A 21,743-nucleotide genomic window follows, 5' to 3' on the forward strand; every position below is an offset into this window, starting at 1 on the left:
ACCGTTACAAGATGTATACAGTAATCCATCAGCACTGTGTACTATACATTTCTGGCAGAATATTATATAGCCAGGTACTTCCTACAGACTAAACCACTGAGAGTCTGGGATTTTTGCTTTCTAATAAGAAGACATTTTTACTGGTTCAGTTATACCTAATATTTATGTTTTCTTTTGAACTAGCAGACTATTTTTCAGAGCAGTTTGAGGTTTGCAGAAAGTAGGGAGTTCCCATATATTCCCTCTCGCTTCCCCCAAGCCCCAGTTTCCCCTATTATTAACATCTTGCATTCGTGTAGCACTAACGTTGAGAATATTCTATATGTGGAATCACTCAGTAAATGTAGCCTTTTCAGATTGGCTTCTCTCACTTATATTAATTTAAGCTTAATATTAATATATTAAGCTTATTAATATTAATTTAAGCTTCCTCCATGTCATTTTGTGGCATGAAAGCCCATTTCATTTTATTGCTGAATAATATCCTTTGTACGGACGTACTACAGTTTATCCATTCATCTACTGAAGGACATCTCATCATGCTTCTCTGATGGTCTGTTTTTAATGATGTGGAGGCCATATTTTTACTTCTTTAAATAGTTCTCATATTCACCTGCTACATTTCAATTTATATCGAGTTGATCTTTTCTCATCTTCCATATATAAAGCAATTAAAACTGTTTTAGGTAAGAAATCACTTTATTTTAAAGCCATGTTTATTATTTAACTAACCCTTTTCCTATAAGGTATTTAAGGCAAAAATAACATATCTTGCTTTCATTAGTGAAATCTTACCTACCTCTGGATTTTAGTGTGCTAGATACACGTGTACTCAAGAAATAACTGACCACACTGGGTCACATATTCATTTACTCACTGAGTTTTTTCAGTTAGCCTAAGCCCAGGAAGTAGTAATTAAAATGTCTATCACTTGGCATATAAAAATAGCTCTTTTTCCGAGATCTATAATCAGAGGCAACTGCAAGAATTATTAAGGATTCCTGCTAAAATAAAATAATCTTCACGCAAAAAGAGACCCTTTCATGGACTAAAGAAGGTTAGAAAGAAACTTATTTGGCCCAAAAGTGGAAACAATTAGAGCTAATATAGAAGAGATTAAAAACACCCATTTTCAAAATAAGGTTTTTTTAAAGAAATAGTCAGGAGAGAATCCCTATCTGCAGTGTTCCAATTATTCTTAGAATGTAACAGACAAGCAGAATAAGGAAGGGTATTGTCACCCAGGACTGATGGTCATATTCAGAATTTTTTCTTCCTGAGGTCTTAACTATGACTCCAGGCTAAGGAGAACAAGAGTACTCCCCCATTCCTCCCAACCATCTTCCAAATGTTTATCCTCAGGACACAATGGGCACTTTTGGCCATTCTTCTAAATAAACTGATAGCCACACTGCATCAAGCAGATTTTTTTCTGCTAAAGAGGGTGGATTATTATTATAGGGAACAATGGATTATTCTTCGTGGTCCAAACCTCAAAACAAGCCCTTCTTTTAAACAAGAAGCAAACAAAAGACAGTTCCTTGCTATTGTGGGTAGGCAGAAAAGCAGCCCCAGGGCACTTGAGTTCAAAATGAAGGACAAAGCATAAAACTGGACAATTTGACCAGTTTATTCCAGGGAGAAGCACTGGTTTGTAACCCTTATTTACTCTGTGTGATTTTGACTAGTTTTCTCCACTGGGATGAGCACTGCATGGAAAGCCACAGTCTTTAAAGTCAACAGATAAAGTTTCTCAAGGATTTTCTCAAACCAGATCCCTGCCACAAGGCCTGGCTGCAAGAACTGTTACCCTGAGATGTTATTTAATGATGCAACTAGGCCAAGTGCCCAAGTTTACAGTCATGGAATTTTGACCAAAAAGACCAACCAAATGCCTAAATGGGCTTTTAGACAATCTATTTAAGACAGACAATTTAATTATGCCAAAGCTGGTTAATAAACAAGTGGCTTTTAAAAACAACAACATACCATCACTCTTTGGCTAATTTGGACATGCAGCTCTTGGAGCCAGGAAAATGAATTCTGACTCCAGCCAATCAGCCAGTTGCAGAAAAATAACTCCATACATAGCTAGTTAACTTCCTCTTATCCCTGGCTCTTTCTCCCACTCTTGTCATAATTCTTGGAGCTTCCATTAGTCATAGGAAGAACCTTCCAAAACCCTGATCTCTTTGTTTATCTTATCTTCTCCAACGATCTTATCCTCAGGCCTATCCCAGCTGCTAATTCCCATAATCATACCCTAGCCCAGGGTTTCTCAACCCTGGCACTATTGACAATCGGGCCAGATTAGTCTTTGCTGTGGGGCTTGCCTGTGTGTTATAGGATGCTTAGCAGCACCCCTGACCTCTACCAGGTGTCCGTAGCAGCTTTTCTCATTCCAGCTGTGACAACCAAAAGTGTCCTTAGACAATTGCAAATGTCCCCTCCTCAGGGGCAAATTGCTCCTGGTCGAGAACCGCTGCCTGAGACCCTATCATTAATACCTGTTCCCCCTCCACAATCTTAATTTTCAGGCTCTCTGCCCTCTGATTGACCACTTCTGACTTTCCAGAACATTTCCTCCAATACCCCGATTTTATCAATCCTTCAGCCACATTAGAACCCAGAATCCATCAGTCCTCCAATCCTTTTACTGTCTCATCCCCAGCATGTCTCCACTTGTCCCGCTCGGATTAGATCCACGGTGCAGCACAAGACTCGTCCCCTGGCTGCACCGTCAGCTCCCCTGCCTCTCTCTCCCGTCAGCGCATTCGCCCGGCCAGACCTCAACTCTGGTTAAGTCCACTTCTCTATCCATTCTGCATCTCTACCAGGGTGGCTGACCACAGCTGGAGAAAAGCACACAACCCCACTGACTGGTTTTACCTTAAATTCATGACCGCTAACTTCAAAGAGGACTCTTAATGGTGCCCAGCAATCCTCCCACATTTCCCTACTCCATCTAGGCTCCACTCTCCTAAATGACTATTTTATACTTTCCTCTCTAACCTCAACTGTGGACCTCCCCCTGCTTCTCTCGCTCAGCTGATGACTGTGCTTCCTGTTTCCCTAAGAAAACAGAAGCAATCACAAGAGAACTTCTCTGTGTCCCCAACCACATCCTACCGTCACCTTCTGCATCTGTGCCCTGTCTTCCTATGTGGGAAACGTCTGCACTGCTCTCCACTGTGCACTGGATTTCATCTGCTCTCACGCACCTAGGGACACCAATCCAGCAAGTCTCCCTTTTTCTCCTGAATATTTCATTCTCTACTGAGCTACTGCCATCAGCCATAGAATTATATACATTTATATCCCAACTTTAGGGGGAAAAAATCTTGACCCTGCATTGCCCCACAGCTAAGATCCCTTTGCCCTCCTCTAACTTGTAAATCTTGAAAGAATTGTCTGCAGTCACTGTGCACAGTCTCCCTCCTCCCACTATCTCCTGAAGAAACCCAATTCAGGCTTTCATCCCCAGTACTCCACTAAAACTGTTCTTGTTAAGGAATCCAACGACCTCCATGTGGCTAAACCAACAGTTAATTCTCAAATCTCATCTTATTGATCTGCCTGCATTTGATACAACTGATCACTCCCTCCTTTTTTTCCAGTTTGGCCTCTGAAACACCACCCCCTTTTGACTCTCTCATCTCATTACCTGCTCCTTTTCTCGTCCCCCTGACCTCTACATGCTGGACAGTCCCAGATCATCCCTCTGACCTCTTATCCATCATTCTCTTGATGACCTCATCTATATATCTATCTATTTGGGCTGCACCATGCGGCATGCAAGATCTTAGTTCCCCAACCAGGGATGGAACCTGCACCCCTTGCAGTGAGAAACCAGAGTCCTAACCACTGGACCGCCAGGGAAGTTGGTAACCTCATCTAGTTTCAGGCCTTTAAATACCTCCTAAATGCCAATGACCCCTGTACGTACACACACACACACACACACACACACACACACACACGTGTGTGCATACGTATTCAAACGTTTATCCAGCAATGTCACTTGGATCTAACTGGCATCTTAAATTTAACAATGTCAAGATTGAACCCCTGGTTCCCACCTCCAAACCTGCCCTTCCATGGGCTTCTCCATTTCAGTAAAGGACAACTCCAGACGTCCAGTGGCTGAGGTCAAAGCTCTGGACAACTCTCTTTCTCACAACTTACGCCTAAGCCGTCACAAAACATGTGTCTGTACAAAAAACATATATAGAAGTTGATCTCTCCATGCTCTTTCAGTGCTACCATCTTGGTTCAGGCCTCCATCACCTTTCACTCAGGTTATTTCCGTGACTTCCTAAGCTGGTTCTCTCTTCCACCTCATCCACTTAACTGTAGCCAATCCACGGAGCGGCCAGAGAGATCTCGGTAAAATGCAAGTCAGATCTTATCACTCCTCTGCTCAAAACCCTCCAAGTTCCCCACGTCAGCCAGGATCAGGTCTAGGTCCTCACAGTGACCCACAGAGCCTGATGTAAGCTAGCCCCCCCGGCCACCTCTCAGACTTCATCTCCTACGCCTCCTCCCTAAACATGCTGAGCAGCCACCCTGTCACCTTGTTGCTCCTCTGCCTGTGACGAGAGCCCCCAGGACAGAGAGTGCTATGGACAAGGAGACGGGAAGTCCTGATGACATGAGAGCTGAGAGAAGGGCATTCAACCAAGAGGACTGCTGGGAGTCAGGTGCTCTGCACAGCTGATCTCAGGGCGAAGTTTCAGCGGAGACCTGTACTGAAAACTGCATGTGGTTACCATGCACATCATAGAAGCCCTAAGTGCTTACAGCAGTTTCTGATCAACTGCGATGAGCATGAACGCCAGCAAAGTTTCTCCTATGTGGGGAAAGAGAAGGAAAGCATAGATCTCCCCCTCAGACTACATGCCATGCAGCCCAAGCCAGGGATGAATTCACTGGTTTCTTAAACAATTGGGAATGGTTTGCTTTGTCAGCCTTTTCTTTTTCTTTAAGTGACTAGGGGTATTATGGAAGTACATACTAAAATTATTGTGAAATTCAGATGGCTTGTCTTCAGTCATAAAAGAGAGTTTTAAGGGGCTAGTTAAAATGGCTAAAGAACGCAAATATAAAGAGCACTGAGATGCAGAGAAACTATTGTTCTAATCCATGTCATCCCATGTCACTGTAGACTGGACTCCCAGTCTGAATAAGATATTACATAGGTTTTTCTTTAAGCCTCAGATTTACAATTATGGTATAGTGGCAAAAATCACTGTGAAAAGTATGAAAACTTTAGTTTAAAAACTCATTGATGGGGCTTCCCTGGTGGCGCAGTGGTTGACAGTCCGCCTGCCGATGCAGGGGATACGGGTTCGTGCCCCAGTCCGGGAGGATTCCACATGCCGCCGAGCGGCTGGGCCCGTGAGCCATGGCCGCTGAGCCTGCGCGTCCGGAGCCTGTGCTCCGCAATGGGAGAGGCCACAACAGTGAGAGACCTGCGTACCGCGAAAAAAAAAAAACAAAAAACTCATTGATGGGGGGGAAAAAGTCTCCTGTTGAATCTTGGAAAAACCAGTTGCCTCAGGAATAAAAACACAGAAATGAAATGAAATGAAATAAAAAGATTAAATGATATACACATGTTTTTACAACCGGCCAACTTTAGATTCTGAGTTACATATTAACTTACAGATAAACTTCAGAATGGTAACAGGAGCTGAGCTTACTTTCTTCCTGGGGAAGGAATCTTGCTAAGTTACACTACAGTTCAAAGGGCAAGAAAACATATAAACAAAAACAACTCTTCTGATGTGCTCTGGGAAACAAATTTCTAAAATGCACCACTTTTGTTGCCCAAAAGTATCATTTAGCAGTGGGGTGATAATGACCCTCAAAGTAGGAGATCAATTCAAATGAAAAAGCCTGCAAAATCATTTGACAAGTATCAAAAAGACTGTGCAATCACCTCACTAAGGGTCATTTCTACAGTAGTCAAATATGATACCCCAAACTTGGTATTTTTCCATTTTGGATGGAAACCTGAACAGTTTAGGGGAAAAAGGCGGGGGGGTAGGGTGCAAATACAGAATACAAACCTCCATCACAAGCACAAAAAAAGCAAATTCAAGAATGGTTTGCCCAAAGGGCTATTTCCTGACATGATCTATTTCAATATTTTGAATTATTGAAGTAATACAATGTCAATCATGTCTCCCAATGTCAATCATGTCTCATGTTAGTACATGTCAGGGTGACCTTTACGCCAGTAAATTCAAACTCTGATACCACAAAATCATTTAAAATATACTGGAGTGGCATTATTACGAATGAACAAACACTTTCATGGCGTAGTTTAAAATAACAGTGTTTTCATTGTTATTGTTAAAGCAATTCCTTGCCCTGTTACTTCTGGGTCCATGTGTAATACACCCTGGTTTGTAAAAACCTTACCCTTTTAACAAACCCTGTTAAGGTTTTTCCTTGAAATTGAAAGGCTTTTGTTTTTACTTTTTATTTTTTTAAGTACTTTGATGTGACCAGTATATTCTCCTCTAAAGAGTACAATCAAGCAGTTTATTCAAACAGTTTTCCAGGCTATTTCTTGTTTGCTGTTGGTACACAGTGATAATCTGATATTGTAATATCACCTAGTGCAAGCGTAAATATGACCTTTTAAAACATAGTAAAAGAGAGGGACAAAAGAACACTGAACACAAAATTCAGACTAGTGGTTCTGATTGGAACGGGGCTTATGGCGCAGGATGTGTGCAGCACACACTGTTGCTCGTGTTTAATTTCCTAGGCTAGGTAGTGAGGGCATGGGAGCTTGTTTTTTAATGTGTACCCTGCAAAGTGTATCGACGTGTGTGCGCACACACTCGCCCACTCTCTTTCTTTTGTATATATTTTATTTTTCATAATAAAAACTGATTTTTTTTTAAAGAGAGAAAGGAAGACATCAGTAGGTATTAAGAGATTTACTTCTTTAACTCCCGAATGCTCCAGTGAAAGCATCCAGCACATGATTCCCTCCTGGGAGCAGAGCTGTGACTCCTATAAACAGGCTGAATAAAGGGAAGCCAATGGACGGTGCGTGTCGGTGGGAAAAATGCCGGTGTCTAGTGAGAGGCCTCACGCCCGCCTCAGCACCAGGCCACTCTGCAGCTGAAGGGGGCTGCTTTCTGCCATGCATCAGGGCTATTCTGGACCTGCTTCAGCTGGGTGGCACAAAGTAAGGGGAGGCTAAAAAAATATACTCTATTCAATGAGCCATAAATATTAATAAACTAAGCTTTTCATTTGTCAGGAACACGCTCTTCCGTACGCTTTGTCTAAAGTTATGCTTCAGGCCACAGTCTAAAAATGACTTCCTCCCAGTGTCTGCCCCACATCCCTCACCCTGTGCCCCTTTACATCCTGCCTTTCCCATCAAGGCACCCTTCACACTCTACGGGAAGGACCTGCTGCCCGGAACCAGGGGAGGGCCAGTGGTTGTGTCCACCTTGTTCACCAAACCAACCTCTTTACCTCACAAATGCCTGCCCCTGTCAGTGTGCTCGACAAACATTTGTCTGAAAGTTGGAAAAAAATGAATGAATGAAAGAAGGACAGAAGAAGAAAAGAGACCAACCACAACTCATTTACGCTCAGCTATAAAAAATTATACTTGCTTCACAACCAATGGCTTCAGCATAATGCCCAACGCAGAAGGAATTTCAGAGATTACTCAGGATCAAGTTTGAATGCTGACATCATCTTGGAGGAAGTTTAGATAGGTTTCCTCCAAGAGTCACCTTCCTATTTTGATGAGAAAATCCCAAAGGCAACTCATCTTTTGAAATGTTCAATTAAAATTAAAAAAAAAAAGTTATGTACTTTTACTAACACACAGGATTACCAAATTCCTCTCAGAGCTGATTCCTTCTACTCAGGATCGATGGCCAGCTGGCCACATCTTTATCCTTAACCTTTTTGTACCAGCAAAGATCTTTCTGTTTCTCAAATGAGAGATATTCAAAAGGTCATGAATCAGGCTAGTCATTGAACTGATCACTTGACTCCCTAAAGCCCTGGTATTTCTTGTTCGCGCTCCTCTATGTATGTACTGTTCATCTTTCTTTTCTGCTACGGCTTTCCTTCTTTCAATCAGCCATTATCCTTTCAAACCATGCTGGGACTCGGCTTCTGCCCTTAATGGACTGACAGTCTCGTGGAGACAAATGAACAAACATCTACAGTGCAGTGCCTGGCCCCTGGGATGCACCCGGGCTGGTACAGAGACAGGGCACAGTTTCCACTAAAGACCAAAGTCTCCAATCAAGCAGTGAACACAAACGCCACAGTTGTAGTCAACCTGAATTGTATCATCTGTATCCAAATGTTTGTCCCAAACTGTCCAAACATTTCTCAGTTCTTAGCAAGGAGATGAAAAGAAGACACTTTGGGGAAGAAATCAGATCATTTTACTTCTGACAGATTATAGTGGACTAAAGTGTTCAGCATAAAGAACACGTTGAAAGCTCTGGGGGCATACCCACGGATAACAGAATAACACTCTCACGTGCTTTATGCTTCCCGGGAGCTGAAATGGCATATCAAAATTTCTACTCAAGCAAAAGACCACTGTACTGTAAATCTGTATTGCCGAGCTCTCAAATTTATTTTATCGGAAGGCCTACAGTATGTTAGAAGATATTTGAACAAAAATGTAATCCAAACCAGAAGAGGCTAATACAAAACATTACAGGAACATCAAAACAAAAGATGGTAAGGTATGTGCCTATGTTCGATGGCAAGAAGGGTACTTCTTGTCTCCAAAATAGGACAAAAGGTAAAGAAGCAATGGACAAACCATCACTTATTAACTGCTTACCATGGGTTAAACATTATTAAACTATGGCACATTTATTATTTTTCAGCTTCACTGTTGGGTATTACCTATTGGATGGAAGCTCAGAGAGGTTAAGGAACTTGCCCAAGTGACTTATTCAGCAGCTGTGGAGCCAGAAGTTGAATCTAGGACCCTCAGACTCCAAAGCCTAGCTCTGTTCACTATGCTGATTACCAACCTTTAACAGAGTCCTTTATTCAAACAAAATCTTATGGGGAACCCAATATATAATGGAGATAGAGGTAGTTTTCATATACAAGTCAGACAAGAAGTACTCAAAACTTACAATAATAAAGCCCCAGAAGTAGAATACAGCACAATGGTTCTCAACCTTGGTTATATTTTGGAATCACCTCGAGAGCTTTGAAAATTAGTGATGGCTACTGAAACTACTCTGTATGGTACTGTGTACTGATGGGTATATGTCATTATACATTTGTCCAAACCCACAACATGTACAATACCAAGAGTGTACAACACCAAGAATGTGAACGATGGACTTCGAGTGATTATGAGGTGTCAATGTAGATTTACCCATTGTAATAAATGTACCACTCTGGTAGGGGATGTTGGTAATGAGGGAGGTTATGCATGTGTGGGGAGCAGAAGGAATATGGGTGTATGGCTATATGACCTCCCAATCTTTCTGTGAAAAATAAAGTCTATTTAAAAAAAATACTGGACTTCCCTGGTGGCGTAGCGGTTACAAATCCACCTGCCAATGCAAGGGACACAGGTTCAAGCCCTGGTCCGGGAAGATCCCACATGCCACGGAGCAGCTAAGCCTATGCACCACAACTACTGAAGCCCACATGCCTAGAGCCCATGCTCCGCAACAAGAGAAACCACCGCAATGAGAAGCCTGCGCACCACAACGGAGGCCCAACGCAGCCAAAAAAGCACTAAAACTAAAAAAAAAATACTGGGCTTCCCTGGTGGCGCAGTGGTTAAGAATCTGCCTGCCAATGCAGGGCACGTGGGTTCGAGCCCTGGTCCAGGAAGATCCCATATGCTGCAGAGCAACTAAGCCTGTGTGCCACAAGTACTGAGCCCACGTGCCATAACTACTGAAGCCCGTGTGCCTAGAGCGTGCTCTGCAACAAGAGAAGCCACTGCAACGAAGAGTAGTCCCCGCTCGCTGCAACTAGGGAAAGCCCGCGCGCAGCAACAAAGACCCAACACAGCCAAAAATAAAAACCAATAAATAAATAAATTTATTTTAAAAAATACTGATGCCTAGGTCCTGCCCCTATTCCTAGGGATTCTGATTTAATTAGTATGGGGTGTGGCCTAGGCATCAGGATTTTTAAAAGGCCCTCAGCTGATTCTACACTTGTAACCACTATCCAGCACACCAATGAGATGCTGAACTCTACTTATGATACTATAATAAAAAAGACCATGCCTGAAGCAGATGAGCCAAGCCTTGCCTGGCATTTGATTGAATGTAGATATAGGTATGCTGACTTGTAAAATGTAAGTTAGTGCACACGTGTGGACCTGAATTTTTCAAAAGACTGGGGCGATGGTCTACTACCCTCTTAATCAAACGCACACTTACAAGTTTAAATGTATACACAGAAATTACAAAAACGTGCTTTATTCTGAAGAATGCATTGGCTGCCGGAGTTAACGTGGTGGTATTCTCCAAAGTCCCCAAATCATGAATATAACTTCATGTCTGGCACATTGTTCCTTATTATTATTTTAATGGTTAAAAATATACTTTAGAGGACTTCCCTGGTAGCTCAGTGGTTAAGAATCCGTCTGCCAATGCAGGGGACACGGGTTCGGAGCCCTGGTCTGGGAAGATCCCACATGCCGCGGAGCAACTAAGCCCGTGCACCACAACTACTGAGCCTGCACTCTAGAGCCCGTGTGCCACAACTACTGAAGCCCGCGCTCCTAGAGCCCGTGCTCCGCAACAAGAGAAGCCACCGCAATGAGAAGCCTGCGCACCGCAACGAAGAGTAGCCCCCGCCCGTCTCAACTAGAGAAAGCCCACGCGCAGCAACGAAAACCCAACACAGCCATAAATAAATAAAAAAATAAATTTATTTAAAAAAAAATATATATATATACTTTTGAAACAAACAAAATGTACATCAAACATTTGTATATTCTAAAGCACTGTTCCTGAAATCCCCTAGAAGTCTACTGAAGAGAGCTTGAAAACCACTTCTCCTCTTGGTTTTTGAGAAGTTCAGGTTTACTGTAAGTGTGTAAAACCAGCCTCTGCTGCCATAGCAACCTGAAATTGGACAAACAGACTAACCACATTGTAACCACACGGGGGAAGTGAATTAAATGAGGGAGGAAATACTTCAACCTTTTTAGGTCCATAGGTACTGTCAGAGCTGATCTTCAACCTGGTAATTCTTTGGACAGGTTCTTAATTAAATGCAAATTTCTAATTTCTTATTTAAAACCCAGTTTAAAAGCTCCCTTACTGCTTCCAAGCTTTTCAGAGTAACATCTCCCCTTTCCCGCTTTACGTTTGGCGAGGGCTACTGCTGGTGAGCTGGTATCAGCTTGCTCTTGCTTCCTTCAACATGCTACGCAGTTGGCATACCTCTGGGCACAGTTTGGAATGAGGCCACCTCTGAAATCCTACAGAATCTCGACTCCACCTAAACAGAACTTCAGGAAAACCCTCCCTGATCTGACCACCTCTTGCACCCCACTACTCAATGTTTCTCGTAAGCCTCTTCAGTAGGCTGCAGTCTACTGAAGCTACAAGGGAGAAGCCAAAGCTTTTTGGTATTTAGCCCTGCAATTGTCTTGAACTCCACTCTCACTTGAGACTCTGAGGGATGGAACCTCATCTTATTTGGCCTGTGTGCGTCGAACACATAAGACAATTGCTGGTGACCAGAAAGTTCTCAAGGAGCATTTAAAGAGTAAACAGACCGATAACAGCTGTGTTTTTAGGATTCCTATAACGTGAAGCTTTGGTTAATGAAATGTATAAGCACCTTTAAAAAAATAAAGAAAGAAACCAAGTTGCCCTTAAATGGAAACCTAATCCTACTCAGTCAAACTCTCTCTGGCTCTTAGAAAACTCTGGCAAGAGAGTCCAGATTAATCAGTACCAACTTATCAATGCCCGAAAGAGTTCAAAGTGTAAATGCTCTCCTTTGGACAGAAGTAGAACATGAGACAAGAATGGAAATGTGTGCCCTCTTTTCTGTTGAGGTGCAGGCTTTGTTAGAATAAAACAAAAAAAGACAATTATATCAATTAAATAACTTTTTTTTTTTTTGGCCACGCTGCACGGCATGTGGGATCTTAGTTCCCCGACCAGGGATTGAACCCGCGCCCCCTGCATTGGAAGCGTGGAGTCTTAACCACTGGACCGCCAGGGAAGTCCAAATCATTCATTCATTGAATAGCAAATAAGTGCTACATTCTAGGCGGGATGCAGTCTCCTTAGATACTATGCATGAACATACACACACACACACACACACACACACACACACACACACGCACGCAAGAATGTATACAGCAAACACTGAGTGCCTACTGTATGCAGGGTCTGGGCACAAGGGAGGACGCGGGAGAACAGCCTTCCAAACGAGGCTTACAGGCTACCCAGTCTTTATTTTATTTCTTGTTTATACCACCTTATCGTCCCTAAAAAAGTTCCTACTAAAGCATCTCCGTAAAGTAGCAAATAGACTACATGTAGTTAATTAATGTTGAAGTTTGAAAAATGAAGAGGCCAGGGAGTGTTTTAGGGGAAATACACTTGAATTTCATCTGGAATGCTGAGAAGAATCAAGATAGGATGAGCATTTTGCAGAGACAAAAACATGAGATGCTGTTTCCAAATGGATTGTGTAGATTACTTTGGCTGGAGTAGAAGAAAACTTTAAAGTTGAAAAGGTAGGCTGAGAAGTTGGAACTCGATCCTGTGGGGAAATGGGCACCAGTGAATGTTTCTAAGCTGGGCAATAAGGTAAAAGTGGGCTTCTTGGCAGAGATGTGAAGAAACACAGAAAAAGGAGGGAAAGGAGAGGCATTTAGAAGATGTTTTTCCTCAAACAATTTTTGTTTGGTTCATTCTGCCCCTAACACTGGACAAAGGAGAAAAACTTCCGAGAATGACTCATCCCTAAATCTTTCAAAAGCAATACTACTACTAAGAAACCAAATTACTTTTACATTTATAAACCTACAAATTGACTTTAGATATGTGAGGGATATTTTTAAAAACTAAGTACTGCATATATCTAATTTCTTTTAAATAATTAATAATAAGGAATTCTACATGATCGTATTTGTCATATGGTTGCCACAAGTTCTTTGAAGTTATTTTTTTACCACCACAACCATTTTGATGAAAATCTTGCTAAAATGTATTATTTTTCTTCTGTCTTCATAAAACAATAATACAGTGAGTGAAGATTTGCAGAGGAACAATATTTATGTAGTTTTGAAGCATTCCTCCACAAGATAGTTATTAATTACAAAGGGAAAAGATAGCTCCTTTACAGTGGAGAAATATGGCAGACACCATCTTAACTGAGGATCAAAGTTAACGTCACCAATAATGCAACCCATTGGTAACGAACGTCTCCTTATACGATGTACTGAGAAGAACAGAACATTACTTCTGCAGTATTCCTGCCAAATGTGCATAACCTGAATCATCAGACAAACCTGATGGAGGGACATTCTACTACGTAACTGGTTTGTACTCTTCAAGAATGCTAATTTAAATTAAGGGCAAAAAGACTCAGGAAGTGCTGCAGACTAAAGGTGACTAAAGAGACACGACACCCGGACGAAACACACCATTCTCGATTTTCTTCTGCTACGGTGGACATTATTGGGGCAACTGGCAACACCCGAATAAAGTCAGGTGATTACACTGTGGTTATATAAGATGACGTTCTTAGTCTTTCTTTCTTTCTTTTGGCCGCAAGGCATAGCTTGTGAGATCTTAGTTCCCCGACCAGGAATTGAACCCTGGCCCACAGCAGTGAAAGTGCCGAGTCCTAACCACTGGACTGCCAGGGAGTTCCCTTGTCCTTAGTCTTTAAGAAATACACATTAAAGTATTTAAGGATAAAGGCAGGTGTGTGCACGGGCGCGCACACACACGCACGCACACACACACACACACACACACAGTATTTAAGGATAAAGGACCAGCATTTCTGCTGCTCTCACATAGTTGAGAGATACACACGTGAGGATTAAGAAAGTGTAATAAAGTGTTAACATTTGAGAAATCTGGTTGAAGGGTAGATGGTATTCTTTGCATTCTTTTGCCACCTTTCTGTAGGTCTAAAATTATATCAAAATAAAAATGGAAAAGAAATAATATACTATTTTGTTGAATTTTTGGCTAACTCTTTGGTAACTCAGGACTTGTGTGGACATCAAGAACATAATATAATTTAGTGATACCTTCTGGGGCCACTCAGGTATGTAGGGCTATTTGCCCCTACCTAGCTGTCTCCAGCCATGATTATTTCTGAACTTTTGTAAATGCTTTTCATTTTCTTACAATTACCATTCCAATCAGGTAATCAGTTGTCAGCACTGCTGATGGCAGTTTGCCTTCAGCATCCTCTATTCCACCTCCTAATTAATTGCTCTAATCTATTATGGGCTTGGAAACTCATCTAGTTCATGTTTATTTTACAGATGAAAAGACTCTAATCCAGAAAGGGTAAGTAACTTATTGAAGGTATCCATTATCATCAAGAACAGAAAAAGGATTTGAACAATTCCAAAGTTCTTTTTGTGACATCATGCTAATTTGGTCAGTGTATAAATAAGAGGGAACAGTCTCTTAATAAAAAACTGTGTTACACTGAGATCAGACTTGTGGCTGCCAAAGGGGAGGTGGGAGGGGGGAGGGAGAGGGATGGACTGGGAATTTGGGGTTGGTAGACGCAAACTATTATATTTGGAATGGATAAACAACAAGGTCCTACTGTATAGTACAGGGAACTATATCCAATCTCCTGGGATAAACCATAATGGAAAAGAATATTAAAAAAGAATGTAGGGACTTCCCTGGTGGTCCAGTGGTTAAGAATCTGTCTGCCAATGCAAGGGATGCAGGTTTGATCCCTGGTGGGGGAACTAAGATCCCACAGGCTGCAGGGCAACTAAGCCTGTGTGCTCTTGAGCTTGTGCACCACAAAGAGAAGCCCACATACCGCCGCAACAAAGAGCCCACGTGCCGCAACGAAAGATCCGACGCAGCCAAATAAATAAATATTTTAAAAAATTTAAGAAGTATGTATGTGTAAAACTTGAGTCACCTTGCTGTACAGCAGAGATTGGCACAATGCTGTAAATCAACTATACTTCAATAAAAAAATTTTTTTAATTAAAAAAAGAACTGTGTTACAAGTAAGACTCAGAACCTAGAAGGAATGGACTTTGCCATATTAATCTTAGCTGTCCCTTGGCCTTCTCTTTGCTTACTTTCCAGTGGCCAGATAAGCCTCTGCAGATTATCAAAATGTTGGTGTATTTCAAGATTTCCCCCTAACCTTCTTCTTTATTTAAAAAAAAAAACCCACATGTTTCAAAATCTCTGGATACTCTATCCCTTACTGAGTGGCTGGCAGAATCGCCCAAAGTTTAGATTTTTACCCACTTACATTCACATACGCAAGAGACAACAATGCCACAAAATAGTAAAAGGAGGACACATGCTACTAAGTCATCTGTAACTGACTATAGTTTAAAATGTACAACAAAATTTTAGAGCACCTTGTTCCTCCAAAAGTATTTTTACAGATATTTTCAGATAACTGAAAGAATCTTCTGACTCCTGACTTACTGTAAACATCTAATGGAGGGAAAGCTCTTGAAATAATTCCTTGGGGTCATTCTCCCCAGAGGACTGGCATTTACTCAAAGGCTTCTGGATGGCAAGAATTGCTTAGAGGGCTTCCCTGGTGGTGCAGTGGTTGAGAATCTGCCTGCTAATGCAGGGGACACGGGTTCGAGCCCTGGTCTGGGAGGATCCCACATGCCGCGGAGCAGCTAGGCCCGTGAGCCATGGCCGCTGAGCCTGCGCATCCGGAGCCTCTGCTCCGCAACAAGAGAGGTCGCGATAGTGAGAGGCCCGCGCACCGCGATGAAGAGTGGCCCCTGCTTTCCACAACTAGAAAAAGCCCTCGCACAGAAACGAAGACCCAACACAGCAAAAATAAATAAATTAATTAATAAACTCCTACCCCCAACATCTTAAAAAAAAAGAATTGCTTAGAACAAAAAGTCTGTCAAATGGTTGAAACTGCCATTTTGAGGAGGCTGGTATGAAATAACGTTTCAAGCCACAGTACATTTTGAAATAATTTCCAAACCCAAATGTTTATGTAAATTTCCATCAACGGGGAGAGACTGCTTAAATAAATTTGATATATCTGTACACTGGAAAACCCTGGTATTATAAGAAAGAATGAGGAAGTTCTTTAGTGCTGATATGAAATGATCTCCAAGACATATCATTAAATGAAAAAAGCAAAAGGTAGACACACCATCTACAAAAATTAACTCAAAATGTACACTGACATTATGTAAGAGCTAAAACTATAAAATTCTTTGAAGACAACATAGTTTTTAGGTATGATATCAAAAGCATGAGCAACAAAAGAAACAATAGGTAAATTGGACTTGATCAAAATTTAAAAACCTTTGTGCCTCAAAGGATACTGTCAAGAAAGTCAACCCATAGAATGGGAGAAAATATTCACAAATCATCTATTTATTAATCATCCAACAATAAAATCATCCAACAATAAAATAAATAACAAAAATTTAAAAAAAATCATCCAACAATAAAAAGACAAACTAATTAAAAGATGAGCAAAGGACCTGAATAGATATTTCTTCAAAAGAAGATATACAAATGACCAATAAGCAAATGAAAAGGTGCTCAAACATTACCAATCATTAGGGAAAGGCGAATGAAACCACAGTGAGATACCACTTCACACCCACTAGGCTGGCTATTCAAAAACACTCTAACAAGTATCAGTTGGGATGTGGAGAAGTTAGAACTCTACATCGCTGGTGGGAATGTAAAGTAGCACAGCCCTTTGGAAAACAGACCGGCAGTTCCTCCGACGGTTAAACGTAGGGTTACCATATGAGTTAGCAGTTCTACTCCTAAGTATATACCCAAGAGAACTGAAAACATGCCCATCAACTGATGAGTGGATAAACGAAGCGTGGCACATCCATACAATGGAATATTTTTTAGACACAGAAAGAAATAACATCGATACATGCTATGTCACGGATGAACCTTGAAAACATGGTAAGTGAAAGCTGGATACAAAAGGCCTCATACTATGTGATTCCACTTACACAAAATTTCCAGAACAGGCAAACCCATAACGACAGGAAGCAGCCTCTGGGGGCTGTGGGCAGAGGGAAATGGGGACTGACCCCACTCATGAATACAGAGTTTCATTATGGGGTAATGAGCATTCTGAAACTGGGTAGTAGTGGTGGCTGTACTATTCTGTGAATTACTAAAAAACATTGAATTCTATGCTCTAAAAGGGTGAATTTCATAGTATGCAAACTGTATCTCAGTAAAGCTGCTGTTTAAAAAAAAAAAAAAGCAAGCTGTTGAGCAATAATGTATGCGATACTACCACTTACAGATTTGCTCACATGTCCATAATGTCTCTCTGGAAAGATACAATGTTAGAAAACTAACACTGGCTTCCTCCGCAAGGGGACTGGAGACAGAGGAAGATTTTTCATTATGTGCTCTTTTTAAACTTTTGAACTATGTCAACAGAGTACTATTCAAAATTTTTAGTTAGAAATCAAATGAAATTAGAAAATGTTTTTAATAGACTAGGTCCTTCCACTGGTTTGACAATGCAAAGCTCTATGCAAAACAATACACTTGGGAGCTGTAGATGGTGATGAGTTACTGAAATTAGCTTGAAGTAACAGAAAAATCAGTACAGTTTCCTTTTCTATACTGTTTAAATCTGCTTCCGTTAACTTTTCCCTTTTGGTCTTCTAACTCTTTATGTCTCAGTGGCTCTTGGATGAAGCAATCTTCTGTACCTCTTTTATTTGGAAACCCAAACTGAACAAATTTCTTCTATATTGGATCAAATTCCCAAACGTGTTTAAAAAAAAAAAAAAAAGGAGCAAAAAACCTATTTTAAAAAATGTATTATAAAACCTCCCTCTACCAGACATTATACGTTAGAGGAAATTAAGACTAATAAATGACCCTTAATTTAGGAATAAATTTAAGAATAAATGACCCTTAGGAAGAAGTCAAAAACAGTTTCGAAACACTACTTCCTACATGCTCCACTCCTAAATTTCCAACCGAGTGGATTAAAACTGCCCTCTGAAAGCCATTCTCTATTTTTCACCAGCGTTGTCATAGAGCTAGTGCAGAAACAGGTTTCCAAAACAGGACACTGAACCCCAACTCCACTCACAACAGGGGCAGAAGGAAGTAGCCCCGCTTGATGAAGAAGTTCTCCCTTCCACTTAATTCCACACTGTCCAGTTGGAATCACAGTGTAGTTCTGTACTTCGGAGAGTTCTGTACTGTCGATCTTATCTGATATATTGCTTTATCCACGCTCTTCTATTATTATGTCAATGCCACACACCCCCTTGATGATGCCGAGAGCTGCACGGCTGTGTCAATACAGCTCCACTCCGTAGCAGGGCACACAAAGCCCTTCAAAGCCTGGCTGCAGGTTACCATTGTGGCCAGTTTATCACTCTCCCCATCTCACCCCAGATCCTACATTTCTGACACATCAAACTTCTAGCCCTTTCCCCAACACACTACACTCTTTAACAACAATATGCTTTATACATGCTACTCTTTTGGTCTGGAATGCCACCTCCACTAACTCACTCACTCAAACTGGGTCAATGCCTGTGCTTCCTTCAAGGCAACTCCAAGATAATCACCTCTGTAAAGGCTCCCCTAACTTGGGGTCTAATCGTGGATATTTTTTCTGAAGTTTCAATGAATTTATATTAAAAAGACTTATAAAGTAATAAAAAAAATTAGGATATTTCATAAACTTGAAGACACCACTGATGACAAGAAACATTATTTTATGTGTCACTGGGAAATAAAAATGATGGCTCTGACTCAACAGTGACTGTAAAGTACATCCCAATGTCAGAGATATTAAAATGTACAAAACTGTCTTCAAATTTTTAAAATGTAGTAAACCACAAAGCTCAAAGGTAAAGATGTTGTCTTCCATCTGTCTGTTTACCTATAACACATCTCTTGATTGTTATAGGTAAATTGTTTCCCAGTCTCTCCCAGACCTTTGGCATCTAAGATTTTGGATTTTACTCCCATTTGTTTCTTCCCAATAATTAGCTCAGAACCTAAAACCCAAGATATGCAGTGTAAAATAAGAGTCCAGCCTATTTAAATTTAAAAATAAGAGTTCCTGACGTTTTGCCAAAGAAGAAACGCAGATGGCCAACAGGCACATGAAAAGATGCTCAACATCGCTAATTATTAGAGAAATGCAAATCAAAACCACAATGAGATATCATGTCACACCTGTCAGAATTGCTATTATCAAAACGTCTACAAATAACAAATGTTGGCAAGGATGTGGAGAAAGGGGAACCCTCCTACACTGTTGGTGGGAATGTAAGTTGGTGCAGCCACTGTGGAGAATAGTAGGGAGGTTTTTCAACCTCCCTTCCATATGACCCAGCAATTCCACTCCTGGATATATATCCGAAAAAACCCAAAAACACTAATTCAAAAACATGCATGCACCCCAATGTTCATAGAAACATTATTTACAATTGCCAAGACATGGAAACAACCTAAGTGTCCATCAACAGACGAATGGATAATAAAGACGTGAGATAGATACACGTGTGTGCATGCATGCACGTGCACACACACACACACTGGAATACTACGTAGCCATAAAAAAGAACGAAATTTGGCCATTTGCACCAACATGGGTGGACCTGGAGAGCACTATGCTAAGTGAAATAAGTCAGACAGAAAAAAAAATCAATACTGTACGATATCACTTGTATGTGGAATGTAAAAAATATAACAATAACAAACTAGTGAATATAACAAAAAATAAGCAGACTCACAGATATAGTGGTTACCAGTGGGGAGGTGGGGAGGGGCACATAGGGGTGGGGGAGTGGAAGGTACAAACTAGTGGGTGTAAGATAAACTCAAGGATGACACGGGGAATACAGCCAATATTTTGTAATAACTGTAAATGGAAAGTAACCTTTAAATATTGTATACAGGTAATTTTTTATAAAAACTCAGTTAAAAAAGAGTTCCTATTTATTAAGGATCTGTCTAATGAAGTACAAAAAGAATGTGATAAAACTTAGAAATCATTAATGCCATAAAAACAAAGCTTAAAAAAAAAAGCTTCTTGGCTTCCCTGGTGGCGCAGTGGTTGAGAATCTGCCTGCTGATGCAGGGGACACAGGTTCGAACCCTGGTCTGGGAAGATCCCACATGCCGCGGAGCAACTAGGCCCGTGAGCCACAACTACTGAGCCTGCGCGTCTGCAGCCTGTGCTCCGCAACAAGAGAGGCCACGATAGTGAGAGGCCCACGCGCCGCGATTAAGAGTGGCCCCCGCTCAATGCAGCTAGAGAAAGCCCTCGCACAGAAACGAAGACCCAACACAGCCAAAAATAAATAAATAAAATTTAAAAAATAAAATGCTTTAAAAAAAAAAAAAGGCTTCTTTGCCCACAGTGACTCAGGCAATACCCAATATTTCAGCATCATTGTTTTTTGTTTTTTTTTAAATGAATTTATTTTATTTATTCATTTTTGGCTGCGTTGGGTCTTTGTTGCTGTGAGCAGGCTTTCTCTAGTTGCAGCGAGTGGGGGCTACTCTTCGTTGTGGTGGGGGCTTCTCATTGCGGTGGCTTCTCTTGTTGCGTAGCACGGGCTCTACGTGCGTGGGCTTCAGTAGTTGTAGCGCAAGGGCTCAGTAGTTGTGGTTCGCGGGCTCCAGAGCACAGGCTCAGTAGCTCCACGGCATGTGGGATATTCTCGGACCAGGGCTCGAACCCGTGTCCCCTGCATTGGCAGGCAGATTCTTAACCACTGTGCCACCAGGGAAGCCCTTCAGCATCATTTTTAACCCACACATATTGGAGATGTTAAATTTTCAGTGTTTTTGAAAGATACACAGGATATGCCCTTGTATCCTCCAAAAACATTCTTAACAGAATGTGCTGAATCTTCCATTTGCAACATTAGATTAATGGTGTTTACTTAGTACAGAGACAACATTTTTGCCCCACAATATAAACAACGATAAGCACTTAAAACTATATTTGTAATAGAGAATCTGATGTTTGCTGACAACTTTCAAGCTGTTCCAATCCCCTTCCCCCGAGGGGAAGCTGCTAAGAAAACCCAGGTGACCCCTCCTTTGGGGCAGACGGGAAGCTAAAACCAAGCCCTGGCCCGAAGCACAGATGGGAGCTCTGACCTCAGGCCCCATCATCTAATCAAAATAAAAGCAAAGCCAGACTTATTTCCCTGTTCTTTCAAGCCACTTTTGGACCAGCTTGAGAAGCCTGCCCTGCCCTTCCCAGAAAGCCTTATTACATGACTAACAAATCTCTTCATACCTTCTTGGTACACATGTGGCATCATCAATTCTTATATCTGAACCGAATATGGGGTGTGGGGCTGTTGGTGTCCGTCTCACCTCTGTGGAGTGATCACAGCAATATTTATTCTTGAATTGATGGCAGCAGATATCATTCTGTTATGATTTCACTCCCAATTTAAAGTAAATAAATTTAATGATATAAATGGATAAAATGTTCACCCACTATTGTAAAGTAGCCATAATAAGGACTTTTAT

The 21,743-nt window shown here is 41.3% G+C and overlaps 1 protein-coding gene across 1 annotated transcript in view; it reads right to left on the reverse strand.

Moving 5' to 3' along the window:
* The window catches only part of MPZL1 (myelin protein zero like 1), a 61,515-nt gene that overhangs the window by 21,498 nt on the left and 18,274 nt on the right, over positions 1–21,743 (reverse strand). The window lies entirely within an intron of this gene.

This window comes from Aethalodelphis obliquidens, unplaced genomic scaffold (assembly GCF_003676395.1).
Source record: "Aethalodelphis obliquidens isolate GAN/ISIS:26980383/991018 unplaced genomic scaffold, ASM367639v1 scaffold55, whole genome shotgun sequence".
Lineage (NCBI taxonomy): Eukaryota > Metazoa > Chordata > Mammalia > Artiodactyla > Delphinidae > Aethalodelphis > Aethalodelphis obliquidens.